Source organism: Anarrhichthys ocellatus, unplaced genomic scaffold (assembly GCF_004355925.1).
Source record: "Anarrhichthys ocellatus isolate YVR2014 unplaced genomic scaffold, GSC_Weel_1.0 scaffold34, whole genome shotgun sequence".
Lineage (NCBI taxonomy): Eukaryota > Metazoa > Chordata > Actinopteri > Perciformes > Anarhichadidae > Anarrhichthys > Anarrhichthys ocellatus.
In genome coordinates, this window is record NW_022280064.1 from 4,566,859 (window position 1) to 4,572,966 (window position 6,108).

The 6,108-nt window shown below is 42.2% G+C and overlaps 1 long non-coding RNA gene across 1 annotated transcript; it reads right to left on the reverse strand.

The window, feature by feature from the left end:
• Nucleotides 1-1,835: 1,835 nt before the first annotated feature.
• On the reverse strand, nucleotides 1,836-5,478 carry LOC116393578 (uncharacterized). The gene is made up of 2 exons (XR_004213393.1): nucleotides 5,284-5,478; nucleotides 1,836-4,305 (listed from the first exon to the last, which is right to left on the reverse strand). It is a non-coding gene; the product is annotated as an uncharacterized LOC116393578 (long non-coding RNA).
• Between the last annotated feature and the right edge of the window lie 630 nt (nucleotides 5,479-6,108).

Below are 6,108 nucleotides of genomic sequence, written 5' to 3' on the forward strand. Positions count from 1 at the left end.
GTTTACGGCTCACGCATGATGACTGCGTCTCACTTGTGTGCTCGGCTATTCAGCCTCGTGTTGGTGGCGATGATTCAGGGGGAAAATATCTGGAGAGAAAATAGCAGCGAGCGAGTCGATCCTCAGCCGCTGCTGAGTTCAGGGTCGTAAAAAAGAAAGAAGTGAGCGTTCAACGAGGCAGAGGAGAACACTTTTAAGACACTTTCCAATTCCCTGACTGCCCTATTCATGTCTGTCTTTAGTTTCCACCCCAGGAAGGTGTTTCCCTCAGAGACACAACACGGTGCAGACAGCGGCACGCTCTCAATGCTGAACTTTCACTTCATCGTGGTTCGTCTTCGCCTGTAAACTTTCATTTGATCACTAATCTAAAAGTCGAGGAACTGCTCAAAGTCCACTGTAGTCTTGCCCCAGTTGATGTGACCCCATATACTCGCCCAGTTGCCCTTTGACTTACTATTCATGCACAAATCAGAATCAGGTTATTGCAAAGTAGGTTTTGAAACTCATGGGTTCAGGGATCTTTTATTGGCACTCTGCAATACAGAAGTCCATCTATGCTGCATATCTTACACAACAACAGTAGTGCATTCCTGTAGTCCATATTCTGAAGTAGCATCCGGAGGAATGTAAACAGCAGCAACTAAAGCACTGGTGGAAAGTTGCAAAAAAAGTCATAGTATAGTGTGTAGAAATGTTTTATCGTATAGTATGTGGTAAAGGGTCATTAAATATTGGTGGTATGGGGGAGACTGTTGTCAGTGGTGCACACCGTCCTTTGATCAGATGGTTCAATCCTCGTCCATGTCGATGTGTCTTTGGACAAGACACTTGACCCCAAATCACTTCCGTAAATGCTGTGTGAACGTTAGATGGTCCTGATGCGCAGGTGGCAACTTTCATGGTAAGTTAATTTAGCAATTAACATCATTTACTAAATGAGCATGGATGAGAGCTCTGGCTCCCTGTAAGAGCCCGCATCCAGTTTAAGACTCTGGTGCTAGCCTACAGGGCAGTGAAGGGAACAGCTCCTTCCTATCTCCAGGCCACGGTCAAGCCCTACACCCCGGCCCGACCTCTTCGCTCTGCTGCCTCGGGGCGATCGGTTGCCCCGTCGCTCAGAGGTCCCTGCGGCCGATCGACCCGGTCGCGGCTGTTTCCTGTCCTGGCCCCCCAGTGATGGAATGAGCTCCCCACTGACGTCAGGACGGCAGAGTCGCTGCCCATCTTTCATCAGGCTGAAGACTCTCCTCTTCAAGAAGGCCTACCTGAGCCTTCCACTCACCACTTACTTAGCATTTATTGTATTCATACTAGCTTATTGCACTTATTGTATTCATATTAGTTTGTGGCACTTATTGCATTCGTTTGTTTCTGCACTGTACGTTGGCTCTGGTTTATGCTCTTGTTTGAAGAGAGGAGATGCACTTATGACTTCTGGTGACTAGTTCTCTCGAAAACCGATGTTGAATACACTTACTGTAAGTCGCTTTGGATAAAAGCGTCTGCTAAATGACTGTAATGTAATGAACATCATGCTGTATTGAAGAAGACTTGAAACTAGAGATTGAGACCATAAACTCATGTTTACAATGTTTACTGAGGTAATAAATCAAGAGAGAAGTAGAGTCATTTTCTCATAGACTTCTACACAACCAGAGGAGTCGCCCATATGTAGTGAAGTAAACAGAACAATCTTCTCCCTGTAGTTGAGTTAAAAGTATTAAATTGTACTTAAGTAATGTTACGTTAGTGACGTTGCTCCACTGATGAATAACAACGGGAGCGAGCGGTGGAACGAGTCGCCTCCTCACAGAAAGACACACAAGAGTTCACATTTTCAGTAGTTTTATTGAAAAATGCCTCTTCTGTTTTCAGAAATAAATAAGAAAATAAGGCCGTGGAATTCACAATCTGCAGTTCAAACATGAAGCAGCAACACCACTTCCATAGTCACGCAGGTTTATCTGACTGCATTCGATACTGAGAGAATGACAACTATATTCTGGTTAAAACAAGAATGAAACGTAACAAAAAACAACAAAAGAACATCTACTAAATATACACCACAGACATGCAATTCCACCTTTGTTTGTTAAAATGAGCTGTGACGGAATAAAGGAAAAACAGATAAATATGAAGTCTAGAGATACAAGATGAAAGCTGAGTTTAATGAACCTGAACCTGCTTTCTTTAGCTTCGTTACAGCAAACTGGATGCAAATATGTTACAAGCAGAAGAAACAGACAAGTGGAAAAGGAAAGATCTCAGGTTTCTCTTCTTGCTGTTTTCGTGGATTCTTAACGTTTCTCCATTCAAACTTTTCAACCTGCTACAAAAACATGAATATTCACATACGTTTGAAGACATTTAAGGTGTTTTCCAATAAGAAGTCGAGGTGTCAAACCCCCTTTTATATCTTTATGTGTTTATAATGTGCAGGAATCCAAGATGTTGGTCTTATGACGTTAGCCTGCAGGATGGCTATCTGGACAGCGACCTCTTTCGACGCTGGTTTTGCGACAGCTCGTCCTCCTCGGGGTCTGGGACCACTCGGCCTGCTCGGAGATATCGTTTGGGCCAATTGAGCACAGGTTTCTCACTTTCTCTTTACCATGCACACAAACAACCCCACCAGGCTGAGGAGCTGTTTAGAAGTGGCTTAAAGTCTAAAGCACCGATATCGATGGAGAGCAGAGAGAAGGGGGCGTGGCCATCCACATATTTACTCGCTAACAAAAAAAAGCTGCATTTTAAAAATTTGTTCCAAAACCAATTCTCTGTTTTTTTCTGATCATACAAACAATGAATTGTACGTTGCAGCTTTATTACGTTTAAAGATGAGTTTGTGTCTTCTGAGCGATTCCTCGGTAAATGTTCCGATTGGTCGTCATGGGTTTGTGGGTTTGGTTTAGAACTGATCCAGCTGTTGATCTCTTTCTCTCTTTTCTTTTATTAGCAGCGTAGGAAGCATCCAGGTAACAATGTTCTCCGTGTTTGTTCTCTGTCTTAAGGATCCACATTACGTCACACTTTAGCTCCGCAGCGGTTCAGATTAAAACTAGTCTGGTTAATGTCTCCTCTGCTGTTCCCCAGAGATTAAACACACATTAGGACCTTCAACATGTACACGTTAACGGGCTACAACTCTTATTCTAACGTGTGGGATACTTCATATTTCAGATGTTATGCTCGTAAAAATTCAAATCAGGTTTTTGCTTCTCAGCCACATAAGAGATCTTTGAGTTTTAGTTATTTACTAAATCACATGATGCCATGTGCACGGAGCAGTTATTGGTGCAACAGGCTGCAGGTTATTATGATTATAAATTCATGATATTTCATAATATATCCGGATACTTTTTCTTTTATTGTTGATGCTTAAAGAACTTTAGAAAGCTAAATACGGAGAGCATCTAAACTGGGATGTTTGGCCGAGATACCGCCAATCAACTAATCAACTGCCAGCTTTTTGGGCGGGGCCTCAGGTTGGACACGCCCCCTACTCTTAACATCTCAGTGCTGTTTCCTTTCTGTTGATGATGAACTCATTCATTCACAAAGTAAAACATTTCTAAGTTCAAAGACACTTCTTTGGGATTGCGTTGTTAGTGTTTTATATAACTTACAGACACAGTAAAGATGGTTTTGGGGAGAAGAAACGTCAAATAAAAGAAATATAAAAGGTGTCAGATCTAAACGTTGGGGGGGTCACATGTGCAGAAGTGATTCAGAGGCCCTGAGCAGTTTAAAACACACGGGTAATAATAAATCAGTAACAATAAGAGAGGCGTTTTCTTTGGTGTTGGCATTCAGCAAGCAGCAGGTTGTTGGTTTGCGAGGCTCAAGCTTTAAAACTGCAGATGTTAAGAACTAAATGTAGTGATTCAAACATCATTTACAAGGAAAGAATTAGTTTATTTACACTGAAGAGAAATGCTGTTAACAGAGTTACTGCTGCTGCTACTTCTCTGCTACAGATCCACCTTTGTTAGTATCGGGTTGTTGTTGTTGTTGTTGTTGTTGTTGTTGTTGTTGGGTGCATGCTCCTCCACCGAACACAACGGTTCTGTGTTTTGGTCTTTGGCGTCAAGCTGCAAACAGGCCACTGGACGGGTCGGCGCTTTGTGAGTCGCTGTTAGTTTCCCTCTTTGTTGTTGTTGTTGTTGACTTGTGTTTGTTTGTTAAAGGTTTTTCCTTCGGCTGGTTATCCGTGTTTAAAACAGCTGGAGAGCGTGTGAGCGATGTGTTGTGTGTTTGTTCAGGCGGTCAGTGAAAGCAGCACATAGAAAGTCTACTGTGAACCTGGAACAGGCCGAGAGAGGATGAAGGAGTCAGTCAGGACCGAGCGGAGGAGACAGAGAATTCAAACATGTCTGAGGTTGTAAAACGATTAGTCACTTCCTTCTAACGCATGCATTGATCCTCAAGAAGAAGCAGCAGTCCCACACTCTGGGAGATCCTTGTTTTCTGTCTCAGAGCCTCGACACACACAGAGGAATGTGGGGAAACATTCAGCTCTCGGATTTCAATGTTTCCGTTTGTGTCAGATGGAGTAACTGAGGAGAAACTAGAGCACGCTGGGTCCAACAATGACCCGACATAAACAAGTCTGTTCTAATGAGAGTATCCACCTCTGACGCCACATGTCCATAATAAGATTATTATTAACATTTATATTTACGGCAGAATATTAGCATTAATATTATTGATATTGTTTGCGACACAGTGTGACAGATGATGTGTGTGAAGGTCTTTAATCAGAGTCGGGTGGATTATTCCATGTTTAGCCTAGCTTAGCACAATGACTGGAAGCAGGTGGAAACTGCTAGCCTAGCTCCATCCAGAGGAAGCTGTTGCATCTTGTTTACTGAACAGGTGTTTGGTATTAATACAATGATGCTTTACTCTGAGGACGACAAACCAAATATATTAAAAGTTTAAATCACAAACAGTCTCATCAAGATTCTTCAGACACATTTCAGACATCAGATTTAAAGTTGTACTTTGTCCTCTTTTGATGGAGCTAGGCTAGCAGTTTCCCCCTGCTTCGAGTCTTTGTGCTAAGCTAGGCTAACCCCACCTGGACCTGCCGGTTCTGTACTGGACCCGCGTTCTCATCTGACTCAGACGGGAGACAGAAAACAAGCATCTCTCTCTCAGAACGCTGGACGTGCTCCTCCACAAAATAAAGAAACAGCTGAACTATGAGCAACATTTAGCAGGAAGTCACTTCATGAATACAACCAGGCTAACGCGCCTCGTGCTCGTGGTGCTACGTACCTCCGTATCCCTGCCCGTTGTAAGGAATACCGACGCACTGAGAGGAATCGCAGTATCCAGGAGGTCCGGGGGGTCCGCGGACTCCTGCGTGTCCCGGACGTCCGGGGGGGCCGCGAAGTCCGGCGGCGCCTGAAGGGCCCGCGGGTCCTGTTCTGCTTTCTCCTGGTGGACCTGGTGGAGGAACAGAAAGTGTTGTTTGTCACAAAGGAGGGAGCGGACTTGTGCTTTACACCCTCCATTCACAGCAGCTGTCTACGTTGGGACAAACAGAAGAACCCTTTAGTCACAACTGTTACTCAGCTCGCTGCGTTCTTCATCCTCAGCAGTACGGAAGCTCATCTTTAAACTTTAAAAGACCAAACAATTTATCAAAAAAATGAAAAATAATAGTTCGTTGTATCACTTTATGTAACAGTGCCAACTTACACAAAGACCCGAGGTCGTCACATTGTCAAATAACTGAAAGATTGGCAGCAAAACTTTAAAAAGAAAAGATTTAATTTACTTTATGCTTTCCTCATAATCCCTGTTCTCTAATTGGTTGAGTTCTGGGTTGTTTAGTAATAAAACATGCACATATACATATACACATATATATACACATATATATACACATATACATATATATATACATATATACACATATATACACATACATACACATACATATATACATATATATACATATATGTATATATATATATACATATATACATATATATACACATATATACACATATATACATATATATATACATATATATACACATATATATATACATATATATACACATATATATATACATATATATACACATATATATA